This window comes from Archocentrus centrarchus, unplaced genomic scaffold, assembly GCF_007364275.1.
Source record: "Archocentrus centrarchus isolate MPI-CPG fArcCen1 unplaced genomic scaffold, fArcCen1 scaffold_79_ctg1, whole genome shotgun sequence".
Lineage (NCBI taxonomy): Eukaryota > Metazoa > Chordata > Actinopteri > Cichliformes > Cichlidae > Archocentrus > Archocentrus centrarchus.
This window is the reverse complement of record NW_022060290.1, coordinates 381,585-406,201: the sequence shown is the minus strand read 5'-3', so window position 1 is coordinate 406,201 and position 24,617 is coordinate 381,585. Positions and strand designations below refer to the sequence as shown.

General features: G+C 45.0%; 1 pseudogene; it reads right to left on the bottom strand.

Moving 5' to 3' along the window:
• Window positions 1-1,446: 1,446 nt before the first annotated feature.
• On the bottom strand, window positions 1,447-24,379 carry LOC115777825 (cadherin-1-like; annotated as a pseudogene).
• Window positions 24,380-24,617: the final 238 nt, after the last annotated feature.

Sequence of the window (24,617 nt, the reverse complement as noted above, 5' to 3'; positions counted from 1 at the left end):
GCTTATAGTTAGGGCTGGGTCAGGTGACCCTGAACCCTCCCTTAATTTTGCTGCTATAGGCCTAGGCTGCTGGGGGGTTCCCATAATGCACTGTTTCTTTTCATTCACCATATTTACTTTGTTTATACTCTACTCTGCATTTAATCATTAATTGTTATTAATCTCTGGCTCTCTTCCACAGCATGTCTTTTCTCTCCCCTCAGCCCAACCGGTCGCAGGAGATGACCCCCCCTCCCTGAGCCTGGTTCTGCTGGAGGTTTCTTCCTGTTAAAGGGAGTTTTTCCTTTCCACTGTCACCAAGTGCTGCTCATAGGGGGTCATTTTGACTGTTGGGTTTTCTCTGTATTATTGTAGGGTCTTTACCCACAATACAAAGCGCCTTGAGGCGACTGTTTGTTGTGATTTGGTGCTATATAAATAAAATTGAATTGAATTGAATTGAATGATGAAAGCAGACATCATAAAAGAAATGATATATTTGATAACAAACTTTTATTCTGTCTGTGATGATGTCAGAGTGGGTCAGGCTGATTAAAGTGACTCATCACACTCCACACTGATACGCAATATTTGTGAATGACCCCTCAGACATTCCTGCAGTTTAACTAATTGATGTGTGTCATCTGGCTTCATTGATAGGTAAAGCTGAGTATCATCTGCATAACAATGAAAATTGATGCAATGCTTTCTAATAATACTGCCTAAGGGAAGCATGTATAATGTAAATAGAATTGGTCCTAGCACAGAACCCTGTGGAACTCCATAATTAACCTTAGTGTGTGAAGAAGACTCCCCATTTACATGAACAAATTGGAGTCTATTAGATAAATATGATTCAAACCACTGCAGTGCAGTACCTTTAATACCTATAGTATGCTCTAATCTCTGTAATAAAATGTTATGGTCAACAGTATCAAAGCTGCACTGAGGTCCAACAGGACAAGAACAGAGATGAGTCCACTGTCAGAGGCTGTAAGAAGATCATTGGTAACCTTCACTAATGCTGTTTCTGTACTGTGATGAATTCTGAAACCTGACTGAAACTCTTCAAATAAACCGTTCCTCTGCAGATGATCAGTTAGCTGTTTTACAACTACTCTTTCAAGAGTCTTTGAGAGAAAAGGAGAAACCTGATGCACCCCAAAATATACAGCTAAGTAAACTTTCACCTGTGACAGCTAGGTGGGGGCAACTCTACACAGCAATTACATTTTATAATTTAATAATTTGTACTTACATTTTAATTAATGTCAGCTATAGAGTGCCGTGCAGTCATTTATAAAATGCAGCACATGTTGTACAGGTGTTAGAGTGTGCACATGCTGTGGACTTAGTTTGTTCTATTGTGGGTCTTTGCTGAGCCAACATGTGAGTGCAGCATCAATAAGCCAGTTAGATGCAGACTGAATGTGTTCTGCTTTAACAGAGTGTAAAGGCAGCAGTTAAACAGGAAGTTTCCAGTTACAAGTTCTTCAAACTTACAGACAGCTGAGTGAAGACCGGAGTGTTGTCATTGCTGTCTGTCACCGTGAGGATTACTTTTGTTTGTCCACTTAAGCCTTCTCCCTTCATATCTGCTGCTTCTACTGTCAGAGTGTATTGTGGGTATTTCTGTTAAGAGACAGGGACTGTTAGGGGAGTTCAACTCATCAACAGGAAGGAAGAAACATTGACAACAATTTACACACCTCTAGCACACAGCTTTCAACATGACTGAAGCTCTTCATCTATGAATGCCTGGCTTAAGACCACCACCTACAAATATGATGCCATTAACAGATATTAGCTTTGACCAAACTTTTTAAATATACCAGTTTAGGCCCAAGTTACACAGGCCTACAGACTGTCAGCGACAACTTGCTGGGGAGAAAGCAAAAGTATTCCCTGACAGTTGGCAGGAGGCTGGCTGCTGTCACTCGGTGCAATTAGTTGCAAAGACATAAACAGTGCTGTAGAAAAAGCCTTGCCATTGTTTTGATCACTGGAAGTCTGATGTGGTCACCCATAGCTGAATGGAAGATGCTGACTTGACTGCAAACAGTCATCAACTCCTCACCAAGCAGCAGTGAAACTGAAAAAAAGTAGCCTCCTGAAACATGGTGGTTTTAGGAGTAAAGCACAAGTTTTATTCTGAAGGCAAATTTTCTCCATTTTTGACCCATCCTCAGCAGGTCCCCAACCATAATGAGATCCTCCGTTTGTGACGCGGACAATGTGACTCGCAAGTGCTAACTCCCCTCAGCAGCCGTAGGAAAACTGGCGGTAATGCCTGGTGTATCCACAAGGAGGAGCAGTCATAATGGAAAAACATTAATTTCTCCTTGCTATGCTGTATAGTCAAGCATATGAATTTGCTAATTACTTTGGGTTCTACAGAGGGGGCTCCCAGTGGCTGTCAGCTGGCTGGGAGCAGCAATTTGAGTGGCTGTATCTGTGGATGTAAAACGATTGTTTAACAAGGCTCACCTCTCTGTTGAGTGCAGTAGCAGCGACTCTGATGGTTCCACTGATTGGGTTGATTTCAAACATGTGGGGATTGGGCAGTTGTGGGTCCTGGTTCAGAATGCGGTAGCGAATATCTGAGTTGTCATTATTTGGCTCATCCAAATCTATGGCCTCGACCGTGAGCAGCTCAAACCCTGGAGGAGGAGGAGGAATTTGTCTTTTGGTAACTTTATTAATAACTTCAGATTCATTACATACAGTGGACTTGGGGAAAATCCAAACATGTATTAGAATTATAAACAGGAACAAAAATAAATAAAACTACAATAAAAGTGGTTGCTTGTTAAATATGTCAAAAAATGTAACTAAATCCTCTATACATACCAATGACGGAGGCCCCAGGAACCTCTCCTTTGTACTGAGTCTTAAACTGAGGTGTGTTGTTGTTTTGGTCAATCACAATGACTATAATCTCCATGGGCTCCTCAGCGACTCCTCCATCTCCCACAGCATGTGCTTCAAACTGCACAGAAGGTTTTAATACATTTCATTCAGAAAGTTTCAGCAACAAGATCTGTGACTGTCAGCTGGAAAAGTTTAACAAACTTAGCACCAAGCGAAGAGTCTCAATACTTCTGTAAACTCAGTGTTTCAGAATGACACCTGTAATTATCATATGAAGCACCTCAAGAACCTGTTTTTGTTTCACTGTCGAGTATTATCTGGAGTTGATGTGTTGATGAGTACAAATTGAATCATTTTTAACATAAACCTGGAATATAAGATGTTTAAAAAACTTAAAATAGAACTGAACATCCAAGAATAATCAGGATAGAAGCTTTCATCATCAAGTGATCTTTAAAAAAAAGACACACTTTAGAAAACATTTGGACAAAGAGGGATACTTACTGTGTACCTGGCTGTTTCCTCTCTGTCGAGTGGTTGTGTAACATACACACTGCCAGTGTTTCTGTCCACAGTGAAACGATTAACAGGAGGCAGATTAGCTCCTGGACCAGTGATGCTGTAATAGATCTTCTTGGTTTTATCTTTAGTAGAACGAATCTGGAAAAAAACACACCAGGACTGAGTTAAACCACTCTCACTGTCTACAATAACAGTTACACAACAGTAAAGAGGCTGTGCACATTAATCTCGGAAATTCATGAGATTCCTGGTTATCTTGATATTCAAATCAGAATGATTCAGTTGTCTTGTTATGTCAGATGAACATGACTGCAAGATTCTCGAGGCATTCTGGGATTTGTTTTATTTCTTTCTTTTTTTTCCTAAAAACAGTTATTAATTTTAAGTAATGTAGCTTATTAGCTTAATGTTATTGCTAACCAATTCAATTCAATTTATATTGTGCCAATTCACAACAGCAGTTGCTTCAGAATGCTGCATACTGCACAGTAAAGACTACAATATTAGAGAGAAAACCCCAACAATCCCCTGTCCCCAACAATGTGCCATATTTTACTTGTCTAACGAGGTGGCTGTAGCTCAGGAGGTAGAGCAGGTCACCTGTTGATTGGAAGGTTGGTGGTTCAATTCCCGGCTGCTCCGGGCTGCAAGCCAAGCCAAGTTGCTCTCTGATGCAAGCGTTGGAGTGTGAATGTTAGACAGTAAGCACTTAGCTTAGTTAATCATGGCAGTGCATGTATAAATGGATAAATGTAAACATGTTGTATAAGCGCTTTGAGTGCTCAGACAGAGTAGAAAAGCACTATATAAGAACTAGTCCATTTACCATAACATTAACAAGGTTATGACTAAGAGACGTCCAAGAAAACTGAAGATTCTGGAACTGAAAATTCTGGAGATTCAATAATAATTTGAACATTTAAATAGGAGTTCAGTGTCAAATTTGTCACACGGTAATTCATTTCCTCTTACCTGAGTTACTTTTAGTGGATAGGGTCCTCTGTGATTCTCAGAAACACTGAGTGGAGGAACAACCCAGTCTCTCTTCCTCCTCCTCAGCCCTCCACCAGACTAGGGGAAGTGCAGAACAGGCCCTTGTGGATCAGTTGCAGTCTGGGAAAACATGCAGACATTTCATCAGCCAAAGCTTGGAGTGGAGATCACTCAGAAACTGACAAACTGCAGTGAGGAGCACAAATCTTAGAGAACATCTCAGAATTACTTCTAAATGCTTCTCAGCCTTTGATGCTCTGTGGCTGTCCACAGTTTGCTCAACCTTTGAACCTGTGACAGCTGTTCAGGATGGATCATCTGAGGACAGGAACCACTTTTAGCAATCAAGTTCAAATCAACAGTTTCCTACATGGAACAGTTTGTGGAATATTAAACCCACTGACAATGGATATCAAACTGAAAGCAGCAGGATCCATTTATGTGGGACCACAGATACATTTTCAGTGGAAACTTCAGATTATTTCTCTCTTCACCTCAAAGCTTCATCAAATCAACTGAACTTCGGACTCATGATACTTATAGAGATCATGTAACATAGGCTTCAAAGGCTGGATGGAAATTATTCAATAATCAATTCAATTTTATTTATATCACACCAAATCCCAACAAACAGTCGCCTCAAGGCACTTTGTATTGTAAGGTAAAGACCCTATATCCATCCATCCATCCATCCATTCACTTTCTTCCGCTTATCTGGGGCCGGGTCGCGGGGGCAGAAGCCTAAGCAGAGAAGCCCAGGCTTCCCTCTCCCCAGCCACCTCCTCCAGCTCATCCGGAGGGACCCCAAGGCGTTCCCAGGCCAGCCGAGATACATAATCTTTCCAGCATGTCCTGGGTCTACCACGGGGCCTCTTCCCAGTGGGACATGCCCGGAACACCTCACCCAGGAGGCGTCCAGGAGGCATCCTAATCAGATGCCCGAGCCACCTCAACTGGCTCCTTTCGATGTGGAGGAGCAGCGGCTCTACTCTGAGCCCCTCCCGGATGGCCGCACTCCTCACCTTATCTCTAAGGGAGAGGCCAGCCACCCTTTGAAGGAAACTAATTTCTGCCGCTTGTATTCGCGATCTTATTCTTTCGGTCACTACCCAAAGCTCGTGACCATAGGTGAGGGTAGGAACGTAGATCGACTGGTAAATCGAGAGCTTCGCTTTTACGCTAAGCTCCCTCTTCACCACGACGGACCGGTGCAGCGTCTGCATCACTGCAGAAGCAGCCCCGATCCGCCTGTCGATCTCCCGTTCCCTTCTCCCATCACTCGTGAACAAGACCCCGAGGTACTTAAACTCCTCCACTTGAGGCAAGAACTCGTTCCTAAACCGGAGATGGCACTCCACCCTTTTCCGGCTGAGGACCATGGCCTCAGACTTAGAGGTGCTGATTCTCATGCCAGCCTCTTCACACTCGGCTGCGAACCGTTCCACTGCGAGCTGGAGGCCCCCCCTGATGAAGCAAACAGAACCACATCATCTGCAAAAAGCAGAGATGAGACTCTGCGGCCACCAAGGAAGAAGCCTTCCGCCACCTGGTTACGCCTAGAAATTCTGTCCATAAAAATTATGAACAGAATCGGTGACAAAGGGCAGCCCTGACGGAGTCCAACACCCACAGGAAACGAATTCGACTTATTACCGGCTATACGGACCAAGCTCTCACTGTGGTTGTACAAGGACTGAATGGCCCACAACAATGGGCCAGACACCCGATACTCCCCCAGAACCTCCCAAAGGACACCCCGAGGGACACGGTCGAATACCTTCTCCAAGTCCACAAAGCACATGTAGACTGGTTGGGCAAACTCCCACGCACACTCGAATATCCTTGAGAGGATAAAGAGCTGGTCCAGCGTTCCACGACCAGGACGAAAACCGCATTGTTCCTCCTGAATCCGAGGTTCGACTAACGGATGCACCCTCCTTTCCAGCACCCTGGCATAGACCTTACCGGGGAGGCTGAGGAGTGTGATCCCCCGAAAGTTGGAGCACACCCTCCGGTCTCCCTTCTTAAAGATGGTGACCAACACCCGGTCTGCCAATCCAATGGCACTGCCTCAGATCTCCACGCGATGTTGCAGAGGTGTGTCAACCAAGACAGCCCTACAACATCCAGAGCCTTCGGGAACTCAGGGCGAATCTCGTCCACCCCAGGGGCTCTGCCACCAAGGAGTTGTTTAACTACCTCAGTGACCTCACCCCCAGTGATGGTCAAGTCATCCCCCTCATCCCCAGACTCTGCTTCCACTACAGAAGGCGTGTCAGTGGGATTCAGAAGGTCCTCGAAGTATTCCTTCCACCGTCCGACTATAGCCTCAGTTGAAGTCAGCAGCACCCCCCCCCCCCCCCCCCCCGCACTATAAACAGTGTGAGTGAAGCACTGCTTTCCCCTCCTGAGTCGCCTGACGGTTTGCCAGAATCGCTTCGATGCCGTCCGAAAGTCTTTTTCCATAGCCTCACCGAACTCCTCCCACACCTGAGTTTTTGCTTTGGCCACTACCCGAGCTGCATTCCGCTTGGCCTGTCGATACCTGTCAGCTGCCTCCGGAGTCCCACAGGCTAACCAAGCCCGATAGGACTCTTTCTTCGGCTTGATGGCTCCCTTCACCTCCGGTGACCACCATCTGGTTCGGGGGTTACCACCACGACAGGCACCAACCACCTTGCAGCCACAGCTCTTAGCAGCAGCCTCAACAATAGAGGTGCGGAACATGGTCCATTCGGACTCAATGTCCTCAGCCTCCCTCGGAATGCTGTCGAAGTTCTGCCGGAGGTGGGAGTTGAAGATCTCCCGGACTGGGGCTTCTGCCAGGCGTTCCCAGCGCACCCTCACAATACGTTTAGGTGTGCCAGGTCTGTCCAGCATCTTCCCCCGCCACCTGATCCAACTCACCACCAGGTGGTGATCAGTTGACAGCTCAGCTCCTCTCTTCACCCGAGTGTCCAAAACATACGGCCGCAGATCTGATGATACGATTACAAAATCGATCATCGTGTCCTGGTGCCATGTGCACTTATGGACATCCTTGTGTTCGAACACGGTGTTTGTTATGGACAAACTGTGGTTTGCACAGAAGTCCAATAACAAAACACTATTCGGGTTCAGATCGGGCAGGCCGTTCCTCCCAATCACGCCCCTCCAGGTCTCACTGTCATTGCCCACGTGAGCGTTGAAGTCTCCCAGCAAGACTATGGAGTCACCAGATGGAGCACTCTCCAGCACCCCGCCCAGCAACTCCAAAAAGGGTGGGTACCCTGAACTGTCATTCGGCGCATAAGCGCAAACAACAGTCAGGACCCGTTCCCCAGCCTGAAGGCGCAGGGAAACTACCCTCTCATCGACCGGTGAAACCTCCGACGTACAGGCAGCAAGCTGGGGGGATACAAGAATACCCACCCCAGCTCGCCGCCTCTCACCGAGGGCAACTCCAGACTGGAACAGAGTCCAGCCCTTCTCCAGGAGACTGGTTCCAGAGCCCAGGCCATGCGTTCAGGTGAGCCCAACTATATCTAGCTGGTATCTCTCAACCTCACACACTAGCTCAGGCTCCTTCCCCATCAGAGAGGTGACATTCCATCGTCCCAATAGCCAGTTTCGATAGCCGGGGATCAGTCCGCCAGGGCCTCCGCCCTCGGCCACTGCCCGACACACACTGCACCCAACCCCTACGACACCTCCTGCGGGTGGTGGGCCTGCAGGAGGGCGGGCCCATGTAACCTCTTCGGGCTGCGCCCGGCCAAGCACCATGGGCTAATGCCTGGCCACCAGACGCTCTCCCTCGAGCTCCCTCCCCAGGCCTGGCTCCAGGGTGGGGCCCCGGTAACCCTATCCCGGGCAGGGTAAACTATTCCCTTGTTTTTTCACTCATAAGGGTCTTCTGAACCGCTCTTTGTCTGGACCCTCACCCAGGACCAGTTTGCCATGGGAGACCCTACCAGGGGGACAAGCCCCCAGACAACATAGCTCCTGGGATCACTGGGACACACAAACCCCTCCACCACGATAAGGTGGCGATTCACGGAGGAGAAGACCCTATAATACTGCACAGTATTATAGGGTCTGATAGGGTTTGATAACACAATTTAAATGCATAATTTATTATTAATTATTAAGACCCTATAATAATTAATAATAAATTATGCATTTAAATTGTGTTATCAAATAACACAAGATGCCTTAACCAACACAGCTATGAAAATAACTAAAACTGGAGACAGCTTCCCATTAATGCACAGCCACAGAGAGTTTGTTTTAAAGGAAAACTGGTATTTTGCATGTGGAGCCTTTTCCTTGAGAAACTGCCACATTATGAAGCACAAGGGGGAAATTTAATGTATTTGTACTTTTCCTTCATGTTTCATTCAACAGTGTCTCTAAACCTGCCTCTGTGCTGTTAGCAGAGTCCACTTCAGTACTGTGATGCTCATGGTTGTAGTTTATCTGGTCTTCATGGTGATGGTGCCCATGGTGATGCTCAGGGTGAACCACACTGACTGGAACTGTTACTTTGTGACCTTCAGAGTCCCAGGAGTGGATGAAGAAGGTCCGGTGTCCTTTATGAAGAACAACCTGTCGCTTTACCTGGAAGATTAAAACAACCCTCAGTAGGAATACAACATGCAGGCACTGCATCCTTCATCAGAACAACTCTTCACAAACTTTACTGCACTTTTTAAACTAACTCCAGTTTTGCAGTCGAGTCTGTTAACACTACTCACCATTAACACACCGTCTGCCTTTAAGCCAAAGTGACTGTCATCACTGCTGAAAGGAAATACTGAGCGGTCTGTGCAGTCGGTGAAGCGCACTGGGAAAGGATAGAAAAACAGATTACAAATGCGGTGCATATAGAGAAAGAACTGGCAAGTCTTTGTTGCTTTGCTGTGTGTCAGTCATTACTGCCTCTTCCAGAAAAATAAGGACACTTATTAAACCTGCTGCACCTTCATGAAAACAGTAAGTGATCAATCAATGACTTGTCATGTGTAATGTATTTGCTTATGTTGGTAAATAGACTGCAGTCAACAGGAAATCACCAGTTTTGTAAAGATCTGCATTAATGTATCTACATCATGATCAATCCGGTCCTTTTAAAATATCTTTATAGAACTGTAATGTTATATTTTTACAATTTCTGCTGCTCTCATGTCAAGCTCTGTCTTTAAAAAGATATTTTAATGTCAGTGTTTTATCCTGATAAATAAAGAATATATAAAAGTGATCACAGCTTCTGCCTTGTGACACTAATATTGTTTCTCTCCAAAGAAATGTTTGAGACACAGATTCCAGGTCAAAAGGTCATTGTGTGCACAATGACAATGAGTTGAAGCTAATCTAATCTAATATTACCTGGCACAATGTTAGCTTATAATCAGCAGTTGTTATGTTGTTATCTTAATGTATGTTTGCATGTGTTAGAATCCTGACTACAGCCGAAGAGATGAGACTTGAGGTGAGGAGGAAGAGGATGAGGTAGAGATGAGGAAGTAGGAATAAAATAATAAGAGAGATAACAAGTAACAGATGATGTGAATGTAAAACTCTTAAATGATCATAGAGTATATAGTTTAAAAGAGCTACTTGTGATCTCTTTCATTAAAAGTAGTTTATAACTGAGCCTTTGCAGCAGTTTTGCAGCTGTATTCAGGAGTTTAGAATGTTTGTCATATTTCTTTCAGAATTCTCAGAATCTGAAACATTGTAACAGAATTCTTCTGGGGTGGAGAGTTAACTGATGAAATGGTAAAAACATCTAAAGGTTTGGGCCCCTTAAAAAATTCAGTGACATTGCAGTTGTCTCAGGACATATCTGTAAAATGTTCCTTTCATCAGATAACCTTACTTTGTCAGATCAAGTCTTCATTTTTTTTTTTTTTTTTGCGCATTTTTGGCCACAGCAGCTTTTATCAACAGTGGAGGGAGACAGGAAACAGGGGAAAGACACGCAGGCAAATTGGCAACAGGCCAGTACTTGAATCCACACCGCCTGCACTGCAACACGGCATACGTATGTGGTCGCCAGCTTCACCACTAAGCCACCCAGGAGCCCAAGTCTTCATTTTTAAAATATGTCACTGACCTTTAAATTTCATACATGTTCATGAACTTACGAGCTAAACTAGAAACAGCTCCTTGTTTAACTCAACTGTTAGCAGTGAATATGAAGTCAAGAATTTGTTTTCCTCATTTTCTTTACAGTTGGAGCCTTGCAGCATCTGTATAGATTTTACTAATGCATGCTTATTGTTGAACAGAGCGATGTGTAGCTTCCTCAGTAAGTTTTACTTTCACATTCAACATGTTAGCTCACACTGCCTGGAAAAAACAGTTAGTGTAGATGGAACTGGAGCGAGCTGGGCCTCACACTGGAGCATTTCACAGCAGAGAGTGAAGCGGTGGGTAAGAGGACTGACAGACAGATTGGGGCTGCGGCTGCAGTGATGTGGACGCTGTGCAGTCCTGTGTGGTGGAAAGAAAGCTGAGCGTAAAAGCTCAACAGTTCAAATACTGGCACCAGAACCGGTTATACTCTAGACTCCACATGGGTCCAAATTAAATAAAATCATACATCTCTCAAAACCTATCGATTCATGTGTTATCTGGTACACAGTTGTGGAGGGTCTACACTGATAAAAAATATCCTCCCCTATTTACTTAAAAAATTGAGGCAACTATTTGCATAATTTATTTATGTTGATCAAGCAAGACTGTTCTGTGTTTAAAGTACTTGCTTATTTCTTTACATGAAATATAAAATCCAAGTAAAGTGAACTTATTTTCATCAAGTAGATTAAGCAAAACTAAACTTTGTATAAATTACTCAACTTTTTTGTAGTAAATGAAATTTGCAAGTAAAAGCAACTTCATTTCTTTATGTAGATCAAACAAAAACCTTTGTATAGATTATTTAATTTTGTTAAATGTATCTAATGATTTTTCTTAAGAACTACAATTAAATTTTTAATGCAAAGCATAACTATTTGGTAAATTGACTAGTTCTTATATAGTGCTTTTCTACTCTGTCTGAGCACTCAAACAACATGTTTACATCTACCCATGCATTTCCATGAGTAACTAAGCTAAGTGCTTTGATTGTCTAACATTCACACTCCAATGCTTGTGTCGGCGAGCAACTTGGGGTTCAGTATCTTGCCCAAGGATACTTTGGCATGCAACCCAGAATCAAACCGCTGATCTTCTGATCAGTAGGTGACCTGCTCTACCTCCTGAGCTACACCACCCTGTTTGTATTCATATATATATTCTTTTTAGATATTTACAATTATTTCTGAAAGTGAAATTTATTGAATTTATGGTAAATGGACTAGTTCTTATATAGCGCTTTTCTACTCAGTATGAGCACTCAAAGCGCTATTACAACATGTTTACATTCACCCATGCACTCCCATTCATACAAGCACTTCCATGTTTGCTAAGCTAAGTGCTTTTTAATTAACTATCATTCACACACATTCATACTCCAACGGGACAGTCGGAGAGCAACTTGGGATTAAGTATCTTGCCCAAGGATACATTGGCATGTAGCCTGGAGTAGCCAGGAATCGAACTGCTGACCTTCTGATCAGTAGGTGACCTGCTCTACCTACTGAGCTACAGCCACCCCTATTGTATAACAGATTGCGCACAAATACCAATTCTATTCATTATTTTATTATTTCTAACATAAAATGAGAGTTGCATTTCATATTGAACATGTATTCAATCTTATCTGAATTGCATGCCTGACAATGACAAAAACTTCATAAGCAAAGGAGTGATATTGGGGGGAAAAGCATTTCTCATGTCAGAAATTATCACTTTTTTGTGCCACTTGTTTTATTTTGACTATGCAAATATCATGTGAACATACCAAAAAAGTCTGTCTCCCCTAGAAGTGCCAGACCAACTGACAAAGATAATTTAGTATGAAAGCAAAAAGAGGGGTAACAGGGGTAAAAGAGGAAAGGCTTCCAAGCCATCAGGATCTTTTTCCCAAATCCAAACTTCACAAACTTTCCTAAACTCTCCTATCAAAGGAGAATGAATCATTTGAATGTTCTAGAAACATCTGACAAGTAAAACAGGCAGCAGAGTAAAGAACTGTTGACTCATGTGTTCAGTTCTGCTCCCTGGCTTCAACATGAGTTCCATGAATCAAATAGCTAGCTCAAGATATTATACAAAATACAAGCTAAATACAAGCACTGAGATTAAAGTGGTTACCACAGGTAGAACAGAGGAAACATAAAATACAACCAATCAGGCTCAAAAACGACTGTGAGCAGAAACAAGGTCTGTGGCAGTTTGATGCAAACATTTAATAATTCTATTAAACACTGTACATGGAGCAATGATTGTTGAAAAAAAATATATATGTGTCTGTGTGTGTGAAGTACATACACAATTTAAGTCCATTTTGCATTGGCAGAGAAAATGTATTTACAAAAGGCATATCAATTGCATTTTAATATTAACCTACATTCCTCAGGGTTTTAAACTTAAGAAGACATCCATGCAGATGTCATAATAGAAATGATCAAGCCTCTGTCTCATTGAGAGGATAAGCTCCTCATCTCCCTCAAGTCCACGCAGCAGCTTGCATATCCCTGGTAGTGGACGTGTGTCTTTCAGCTTCTCCCTGCTGGCCATGATGTGAGGATCTGGCAGAGGACCTGCAAAGTGAGATATGTCAATTTTAACATAGATTTCATTATGTCATGTGACCTTTCAAACTATGACAGTCACACTAATCACCTCTCTGTACATGTTTGTAATGCAAAATAACTCCTTTGATAGTTTAAGCTGCTGCAAATTTTAATAATAAAATTTTATTATAAATTGGCAAAGATAATATACAGGGCATATATGAAAAGCAATACATACTATTCACTCTTATGTTTATCTTAGAAATGCATTACCATCTTTAAATAGCTGGAGGCTCATATATATATGCATATATATATATATATATATATATATATATATATATATATATATATGCAACCCTGGTCTATATTATAAGGACAGAAAGGTCACGTAATGTTAGCTAGCTAACAAATTGAGTAATGCTATCCTAGCATATTAATCAACAGCTAGAAAAGACAAAAACAGGTACCTTCATGATGCGCGATGAAGAATTTGTAGCCTTTGTCCAGTTTTGAACATGTTGTCAGTGAAAACTTGTCTGTATGTCATAGTATATCCTGATACCGTATTTGTGGCAAATGTATTAGACTGTGTAAACTCCATCTTCCAGAAGTAAAGATCCCCAGCATCGAGGCTGAACAGAAGTTGTGTGACGTCATGTGAAAAGGGTCTATCCCAAATGAACAACGCAGATGAAATGCAGTAAAGATAACAAGATTATTTTTTGTTGTGTGGATGAACTTAAAAAGATTGGCTCTCAGTACTTAAACAATTTAGTTTCTGACAAAACGTACAATGTCTTGTATCTTGAACAAATATTTTTGACCTCAATATTATGTATATTTGTGTAAAGATACTAACTTGAATTTTTATTGTTGATTTCACAGATTCAGTTATGATAAATTTACTTCACCCCAGAATCATTTTTATCAGTGTAAAAACTAATGCCATATACAAGGTTGTGAATAATCAGGCTGCTGGGGGCTTCCCATAATGCAGATTATGCATTATTAACCTCTGGCTCTCCCCTCTCAGCAGATGACCCCCCCTCCCTCCCTGAGCCTGGTTCTGCTGGAGGTTTCTTCCTGTCACCACTGTCACCAAGTGCTGCTCATAGGGGGTCGTTTTGACTGTTGGGTCTTCTCTGTATTATTGTAGGGTCTTTATCTACAATATAAAGGGCCTTGAGGCAACTGTTTGTTGTCATTTAGTGCCAAATAAATAAAACTGAATTCAATTTAATTGATTTAAATGTTTGTTTCACTTTGATGCTTGGATGTGGATTTTCAGTCTGCATTTCCTCCTAAATAAGTCACGAGTCTGAACACTGTTGTTGAAGCTGCATCTTTAGTCTTTAAGACACAAATTCTGACCCAAATTCTGATAATTAAATATTCAAACAAAAAGTGTGTAATTGGTTATTCACTGGGGACAATTAATAAAGACAATAAAAATATATATTTATGTTAACACAGACATGCATAACTATAACTATAATTTATTTTTTTTTAAAGTCCATTGCTTTATATAACCCTTCAGTCAGCTGAAGTTATATAAAGAGTTTCAGACTATTTGAATAGTAAAGCCTGTAAAGCAGACTTGGTGAAATTGCTCTGAACTGCAGGTAAAAGTAGAGGGTGAATCAAAAAGAAATTTGATGATTCAATTTGATTCACCCTGTATTTGAGAAATCTGCCAAAGGCCATCTGGGCCAAAACAAAGCAAATATTTCCTGTGACATGATACTGGACGTTTAGATTCCTGTGCTGTTCTTACCTCTGCCCAGCCTCATGCCCGGCCTCAGGTGTTGCCTAGACACTCTGAAAATCAGCAGATCTGACTGAAACCCAGGCACACACGTTGGCCTCTCAGCTAGTGCTGAGACCTAGGAGAGGAGAAAAGGTATTTCAATTAGACCTGCAATAGTAAACTGACTAATTATAAGCAAGAGTTTGAGAACTGAATAATTTTTATTAATCAACAACTGCAAACTTTAAATGTTTCCATCTTTATGTCCGGTTTTTATGTTTTTCTTTGGTGAACATGTTCTGGTTTTGGCCTGTTGGTCAGACAAGACCGTTAATCAACAATAGAATAGATTTTAACTAGTCTGACTTCACTTTATTAGTGAGTGTTGCCATATTGTGACAGTCACATAAAAAAACACTGCCTTCTCACAAATCCTGTCAGGGTTTCTTCAAAAATAAAAGTCCAAATGAATTAATACTTCCAAGTTAGCAAAACTCACTATCTCTCAAAAATAAATAAAACATTTTTAGAACATAAATAAACCTTAATAGCTGCAATATAAATTGTGACACAAAAAACATTAACGAGTGAATGATTATCAAGTAATAGATGTGATATGTTTTACATCACTAATGGTCAGTTCAGAGTGTAGTGTGGACAGAAAGATGGCACTGTTAATACCATCTGACATGGTTAGTGTTTCACCTGCTCGTGTACTGCGTACAACCCTCTTCACTCTCTTTGACTGCCATGCAAGGAGTAAGAACCTTCCACTTTCCCCCATTAAGATCATAAAAAGTCCTCCCTGCATGCCTCCATCTGACAGGCTTCCAAATGAGGCATCACTGAACACAAATAAATTCAAAGCACTGTCACTGACTAAATATTGAAAGGTCAAAACAACCTTTGTAGATTTTAGTTTGCTTCATGCAAAGTCTGCACAGTTGCATTTTTAGGTTTGATGCCAAGTTTCTCACTTCAAACATTTCCTTTGGTCTGGTTCGTCTTGCTACCCAAATAATATGATATATGCTGTTTCTGCTTGAAGAAGCATATCATGCTCAGTGTTCTGAGTTCTTTTTGGTGAAGTTCTGTTTTTTGTTATATCTCTGGTTGTGTTTATTAGTTTTTATTTTTTACAGTTTAGCTTCTCAGTTTGTATTCTGTTTTTGGTTATGGTTATTAAAGTTCTCGTATTTTATCCCGGTTTCCCTTTGTTCTCATCTTCCTGTGTTTGTGTTCCTGTGTCAGTTTTATCCTCGTTTCTTGGCCCCTTCCTGTGTTTAGTTTCACTTCCCCTGTTTCCTTGTGTGGCCTCCAGTAACACTGTGAGAAATCTTATGTCCTTCAATGCATACATTAAACAAATATGTAGGACCGCTTTTTTGCATTTGTGCAATATTTCTAAAATTAGAAACGTCCTTTCTCAGAGTGATGCTGAAAAGCTAACTTTTGCCAATTTGGGCATGGGGTTTATAAGAACAGCCTGGATGAGGGTTCACTGCCAGTTTCGACCTACACGGTGACAGCACGGTTCGCTCGCCTTGTTCATATGTGTATTTGCCGTGATTAATTTTGTAATCTGGGCTCTATTTCTGCCTGGACTTAGGGAATTTTTATTTTTGAGTGTTTGAGAAACTGCAATATTAAAACAGCACATCAAGTCAAGTCAACTTGCATCCTACATCGGGGTCCAGCCTGCCCACCACACAACTGCAATATGACACTTATATGAAATAAACAGCACAAATGGTTGTGTGCCAAATCTCCCTGCTTCGGAGGTTAGCGCGAGAGTGAACATCGCAACTGCGAGATCACGGTGCTCACTGTTTACACCCTGCACGGCAGATCGGCGTACCTAATAAAGCGGCGAACGAGCATCACGGTAAAGGGACAGTTTCGGAGGACTGGGTGTGCGTTCATGAAGCCGTAAGTGTCATTGCTTGTCGGGTTACGCAATATGACAGCTGGACAACTGGGTGTGTATCTTGCACATATATTTCATTACCCGAATGTCCGTCGTAGCTCGGTAGCAGGTTAAGCTACATCCGGTTAGCCTGTATGTTGCTACTGCAGCCGGATTGTTCGATACTGACGGCACCCAGTTATGTTAAACTGTACCGCGAGACTGTTTATATCAGAACCGTAATTTATTTGTCTCACTTTGTTGTTATTAACATCCTGATAAGTTTGAGTTTCTGTATGTCTATTTGTGGTCTATGGCGACCTCTTGTGGATGTTATATAATAGTGCGTGTGTTACACTCAGCGGAAATTGAGGTGATTGTTATTATCCTGCTTGTTTATACTGTTAATTAGTGAATTGTTGTTCATGCTTTTTCAGAAACCACACATCTTTAATTAACCAGTCACCTACCTGTTACCAATGCGGTGCCTTCCCTGTGATTCACTTGTGAGATGTTATTAAAGACTGTTCCATTGCACTCCTGGGTTGCTGCAGTCTTTCTTACCGAAGACTTAGGCCTGACTGTATACACCACCTAACCAGTATAACCCTTACAAGTGGTCCTTCGAGCCGGATGTATACAGGCGGCGCTATGGCTACACCCAGAGAATTTGATGATGGACAGCAAGCACGTAGTCTCCGTCCCAGCCGGGTGCGACGCATTCCGGGACATCTGGAGGACTACAAACTCAGCTACCCACATCATCCGCTTCCTAATCCAGCAGTAGGTGCGGCATCTCCACCAATACCAACTTACGTAGTTCCATCCAGCCACCACCGAATCCTGAATGATCCTGTGGCAAGTCAGTATGCTATTAGGAGTCCTGAGGACAGATGGCAGCAGTTGGAAGCCCGTTGGCAGATGATGCAGCAGCAGATGAAAGAACTGGAAGTGGAAATGGATCAGGTGAAATTGTCTTCACAGGCATAGAGTGCTCCCCCCTACTATCCTCAGTACCAGCCTGCTACACTCCAACCTCATTATAGCAGTCTTCCTCACTTGGAACGGGGGTACCCTGCACAGCCTCCCTGTCTGAGAGCGGCCACAAGGAATCCATCTTCTCCTCATCATCAGACCTCGCCTGCAGCATTGCCCCTAGATGCACCACGGGGGCCGGCTGATGCCCCTGTTTCAGCTACATCACTGACCCCTGCAGTGGGGCTGCGGCAGACTGCTGTAGCTTCTACTCCATTGGATCTCTCGCCTCCGCCCGTGGACTCGCCTCCCGCGTCACAGGCATCCCCCCCTTCTGCAGTGACCTCTCCACCGGGCTCTCCTGCTACACAGCTACCTAGGTTGCCTGGGGCTCTGGAGCCTCGTGATATGCCATCACAGCCTGTGTCTGCCCAGCAACACCAACAGTACAGTGTACCCCCCTCGTACTGGCAGCCCGCTCCACCTTCTTTTCCTGCTCAGTACCCTCTGCCTCCGCCACGACCACCTTCTCCTCCAAGCAACTTCTTTGCAGACCATCGCCAGACAGAGGGCGCCCATCTCCCCAGTATGCTGGAGATGGCAATAGCCTCCTCGTTCGGCATCCCTAAGCCCAAACTGGCTGTGTTCAGCTCCGGGAAAGAAAGTGATTTTCTCATGCTCCGAAAAGGTTTGGACAGCTTACTTGATCCCCACAGGCATTTAAGTGAGGATTACAAGTATCAGATTCTCCTTGACCATCTCGCCTTCCCTTCTGCACTGCAAGTGGTGAAGCGGTACGTCAATAGTCCGACTCCATATACCAGCGCCATGCAAGCCCTCACACAGAGATACGGCCAGCCCAGACAGCTTGTGCAGGGAGAACTCAAGACTATCCTGAACTCCCCAGCGGTTAGGCCTGGTGATTATCAAGGAGTTGAGGACTTTGCTACTGCGGTAGGAACATTGGTGGGAATGTTGAGTACAATGGACGGCCCGTCATCTGCGGAGCTGAGGTGTGGGTCTCATGTGGACACCCTACTCACCAAGTTGCCCTTGCCCTATCGAGATGCCTTCGCGGAACATTGTTTCAGCCGGGGGATTATCCAGAGTGGCAGCGGTCGTACATACACTCTCCCAGACCTTGCTGATTGGCTCGAGAGAAAGGTGCAGACTATGCAAGTGTCCCGTCAGATAACAGCAGCACTTCCATCCGTACCGGCCCATATTGACAGCAAGGAACAGCGGGCCATAAAGCAGTCAAGAGCTAAACCTGCCACTATTCTGCTTGGTAGTCAGCAGGGAGCTAAGTTCCCTAAGCCTGCGGCCGGTCCTGATCCGACACCCCAGACTAAGAAGCGAGACCGGTTCAAACCTTTCTGCCCTTATTGTAATACTCAGGAGCACTACCTCAACACCTGTGTGGACTTCGCAAAGCTCAACAGTACTGCCCGCGCCAGTGGGATAAAGGACAAGAAACGATGTTGGAAATGTGGGAGAGGACATTCGCCTGACAACTGCACTTTGAGAAAGCCCTGTGCTACATGTGGAGGGCAACATCTACTCGTACTGCACGACGTAGTCCCACCCGAGAGTAGTCAAGCCGTCACTACAACTGCCAGCAGGGTATTCCTGGGCCAAGCTAGTCACTCAGCGAGGGTGATGCTTAAGGTGGTCCCGGTTCGACTCCAAAATGGGGAGAAAACTTTAGACACATACGCAGTCTTGGATGACGGCTCAGAACGAACAATCATCCTCCCCACTGCTGCTCGTCATCTCGGCCTTGTAGGAACTGAGGAGGTTCTGTCACTTAGAACCATTAGGCAAGAAATAGTGCACCTGCGAGGAGCCTCTGTATCCTTCAGGGTGTCCGCCTTGATGAGGGGAGGAGCGAAGTATAATATACAGCAGGCTTTTACTGCCGAGGAACTAACCCTGGCAGAGCAGTCATGTGCAGCCGAACCCCTAGTCAAGCGATATAGACACTTAAGAGGCATCCCACTGAGATCCTTTCATAACGTCAGGCCCACGGTACTTATCGGGTCTGACAATGCTCACCTGATAATACCCACTCGGCCCATACTAGTTGGTCCCAGCGGGGGCCCGGTAGCGGTTCGTACGGCCTTGGGCTGGACCTTACAGGGACCAGTCAACCTCCTGCCACCACCCTCTGGTGAGAATATCTGCCTACACTTGGCGCCGCTCTCGCCTTTGGAAGAACTGCAGCAAAACGTTCAGAGACTCTGGCAGCTCGACATCCTACCCTTCCGTAACAGTAAGGAGGTGACCCGATCAGGAGAGGATAAAGCTGCCCTAGAGTTACTGGAACAGAAAACTGTTCGCGTCACCGTTGATGGGGTGTCCCGTTATGCCACTCCACTCTTACGGAGGAAGAATGCTCCCTCTCTTCGTGCACCCCTCACTGCTGTGATGCCGCTCCTCCGAGCTACGGAGCGTCGCCTATGCAGTAACCCAGAGCAATTGGTTGTGTACAATGAGGAGATTCACAAATTAGAGAGAGCAGGCTACGCCATGAAGGTCAGTGAAGAGGAAGTGAGCCGTTCAGGTGAATCGTGGTTCATCCCTCACCATATGGTGTACCACAACAATAAGGCCAGAGTTGTTTTCAACTGCTCTTTCAACTACAGGCAGATATCCCTGAACCATGGTTTGCTGCCTGGGCCTGTCCTCGGCTCCACCCTGCTCGGAGTGTTGTTGCGATTCCGAGAACATGCTGTCGCTATCAGTGGGGATATACGCGGCATGTTCCACCAGGTGCGGCTCCTCCCGGAAGATTGCCCCTTGCTGCGTTTCCTGTGGCGTGACGGGGAACGGGAGCGCCGCCCAGATGTGTATGAGTGGCGGGTACTGCCATTTGGAACCACGTGCAGCCCATGCTGTGCCACTTACGCCTTACAGCGTCATGTGAAGGACCACAGCGTGGGTAATGAAGAAGTACTATACTCTGTGCTGCACGCGTTCTATGTGGATAACTGTTTACAGTCTCTGCAGTCTCAAGACCAGGCGCGACAGCTGATAGACAAGATGCGGGACCTCCTGGCCCGCAGAGGCTTTGACATGAGGCAGTGGGCGAGCAATGTACCAGCGGTCATTGCTCACCTGCCCACTGAAGCCAGATCGGCAGGTTGTGAGTTATGGCTAACTGCTAGCAAGACTGAACCCCAGGAGTCCTCCCTTGGCCTCCTGTGGCGCTGCGGCCCAGACATACTGGGCTACAGGTACCACGCTATCCCAGCTGGCGAGCCCACGCTGAGATATGTGTACAGGGTACTGGCGAGTCAGTATGACCCGCTAGGTTACATCATCCCCTTCACCACACGAGCCAAAATCCTTGTCCAGGCACTCTGGCAAAGGAATCAGGGATGGGACGAGCCAATCCCAGATGAGCTCCGTCCAGCTTGGTTAGCTTGGGAAAGGGATTTGCCACTTTTACCCACCATCAGCTTGCCTAGGTGTTATGCACCCCCGGTCTCAACAGCAACATCTGTTGATCTGCACATCTTCTCCGATGCCTCGGAGAGGGCCTACGGCGCTGTGGCCTATTTGAGAATGCTAACTGATGATGATGAGGTTCTTGTGGCCTTTGTGATGGCCCGCTCTCGCGTGGCACCGAAGCGACAGCTCTCCATTCCTCGTTTAGAGTTATGTGCTGCATTAGCTGGAGCACAGTTGGCTAACGTCCTGCGTACAGAGCTGACTCTGCCGCTGCGGGAAATAATTCTATGGACTGATTCGACTGCCGTCTTGCATTGGATTCAGTCAGAATCTCAGCAATACAAGGTGTTCGTAGGGACACAAATTGCAGAGATCCAAGAGCTTGTTGGAGCTAATAGCTGGAGGTATGTCCCTTCTGAAGAGAATCCAGCCGATGATATCACCCGGGGGAGGTCCCTGGGGGAGTTGACCAGCTCAGACCGCTGGTCCAACGGCCCAGTGTTCCTTCACCAGCCTCCAGCTAGTTGGCCTGTCTGTCCTCTTTTGCACTCTACTCGAACAGAGGAGACTCGCAGCACGGTCTTCTGTGGTAACCTTTCTGCAGATGACACCCCTGAGCTAGATCTGACTCAGTTCAGCTCGTGGTCTGAATTGGTGCAGGCTATCTGCCAGGATCTGCACGGGGCGGCCGACACCCTTCCAACTGCTTCAGAGCGAATCGAAGCAGAGCTGGCCCTCTTGAAGCAGTCCCAAAGAGAGAGCTTTCCGACAGAGGTGACAGCATTGCAGGCAGGGAAACCGGTTCACTCGAACAGCCGATTGCTGCAGCTGTCACCGATGTTGGATAATGCTGTCGGGTTGATCAGGGTAGGAGGTAGACTGCGTAAGGCAGCTAATCTGGAGGGGGATGCAATCCACCCCATTGTCCTAGCACCAGACCATCCTGTCACGAAGCTGTTAGTGCAGGATTATGATAATCGTTTGCTACATGCCGGTCCTGACCGCATATTTGCTGAAATAAGAAGGACATATTGGATACTACGAGGACGACAGGCTGTCAAAAAACACCAGCAGAGCTGCGTGGAGTGCCGGAAGTGGCGCAGCAAGCCGATTGTTCCTCCGATGGCAGACTTGCCTATGGCACGGTTGCGTATCAACCAACCGCCCTACTGGTCTACAGGGGTTGACTGTTTCGGCCCATACACCATAAAGGTCGGCCGCAGACACGAGAAGAGATGGGGAATCATATTTAAGTGTCTCACCACTAAGTGCGTACACTTAGACCTTTTGTGTGGCATGGACACTGATTCGTTCTTGCTTGCCTTGCGACGTTTTGTCGCCAGAAGAGGGAAACCCTTCGAGATCCTGTGTGACAGGGGCACAAACTTCAGAGGGGGAGACAAGGAGCTCCAGCAGGCCTTTGCGGCGATGGAGCCAGAGCTGCAAAGACAACTTGCCGCCCAGAGCATCGATTTTAAATTCAACCCACCACTAGCTCCCCACTTTGGGGGTACGTGGGAGAGGGAGATTAAATGTGTCAAATCTGCCCTGCAAGTGGTCCTTAGGGACCAAATTGTCTCAGGAGAGGTCCTGCTGACTATGCTCGTAGAGGTGGAGGGTATTCTCAACTCCAAACCTCTCGGCTATGCAACCTCGGACATCGCAGCCCCTGACCCCATAACTCCGAATCTGTTGTTGATGGGGCGGCGTGATGCATCCTTACCACAAGTGGTGTACGGTGATGGTGACTTGTTAGGGCGACGGCAGTGGAAAAATAGCCAGGTGCTGGCTGACCACTTCTGGGTTTGATTTATTCGCCACTACCTACCTAATCTCCAGCCTCGCAGGAAATGGTACAACAGTGCTCCCAATCTCACGCTTGACCAAGTGGTTCTGATTATCGATCCACAGCTCCCGAGGGCATCCTGGCCGGTCGGCCGTGTCACAAAGGTGATCCCCAGTGATGACGGCAAGATACATACCGCCGAGGTAGACATTAAGGGATCTAAGTATCTACGCCCAGTGGCTAAGTTGATCCCACTACCTAAGATGCCTGGGAACTGATGGGTCATTGGATTCTTCGGGGATATTTGAGGGCTTTACAAATTCATTACTTGAATTTGGGGGCGGCTGTGCCAAATCTCCCTGCTTCGGAGGTTAGCGCGAGAGTGAACATCGCAACTGCGAGATCACGGTGCTCACTGTTTACACCCTGCACGGCAGATCGGCGTACCTAATAAAGCGGCGAACGAGCATCACGGTAAAGGGACAGTTTCGGAGGACTGGGTGTGCGTTCATGAAGCCGTAAGTGTCATTGCTTGTCGGGTTACGCAATATGACAGCTGGACAACTGGGTGTGTATCTTGCACATATATTTCATTACCCGAATGTCCGTCGTAGCTTGGTAGCAGGTTAAGCTACATCCGGTTAGCCTGTATGTTGCTCCTGCAGCCGGATTGTTCGATACTGACGGCACCCAGTTATGTTAAACTGTACTGCGAGACTGTTTATATCAGAACCGTATTTTATTTGTCTCACTTTGTTGTTATTAACATCCTGATAAGTTTGAGTTTCTGTATGTCTATTTGTGGTCTATGGCGACCTCTTGTGGATGTTATATAATAGTGCGTGTGTTACACTCAGCGGAAATTGAGGTGATTGTTATTATCCTGCTTGTTTATACTGTTAATTAGTGAATTGTTGTTCATGCTTTTTCAGAAACCACACATCTTTAATTAACCAGTCACCTACCTGTTACCAATGCGGTGCCTTCCCTGTGATTCACTTGTGAGATGTTATTAAAGACTGTTCCATTGCACTCCTGGGTTGCTGCAGTCTTTCTTACCGAAGACTTAGGCCTGACTGTATACACCACCTAACCAGTATAACCCTTACAGGTTGTGTAGTAAAACTTCTTCCAATTCCAGCCCTCTATGTATATGAAGCAGTCACTGATTTTAAATAAATTTAAGCAAGTGCCAGAGCTACTTTTTGTTCATTGAAATGAAAGGTTACTTGATGCATAAATAAGGTACAAAATTATTCAGAAGAAAAAGGAAAAGCCATCTTTTAAAACAAATATTGCCAGATTCAACCCAGTAAGTAACAACATGAACCACATTTATTTTATATAACTTTAAATAGAATGAACAATAAGAGAAATAAATAATGAGAAATGAACACCAACTGCAGAATTACAACCAAAGGAGGAATTCTCACCTGAAAAACGATGATCGCAGCACCAAAAACTGTGAACCAAGTGGTCCCCATCTGTCTAAATATTCTTTTAGTATTCCTCACAGCTATATGGTCAAATTAAATAATGGGGGGTCAGTACAGGAGACAGAAACAGGTAGTTTCTGTTTATGAATAATGAATAGTAGCACAGCAGATAGTAGAAGCTGACAGCGTTATTATCAGCAATGATCTGAGTCTGAGCTCAGCCAGCCACATCTGCAGATTTCAGTCTTACTTCCTCTTGTACTTCCTCTTGTTCCTCTGGTAGTCA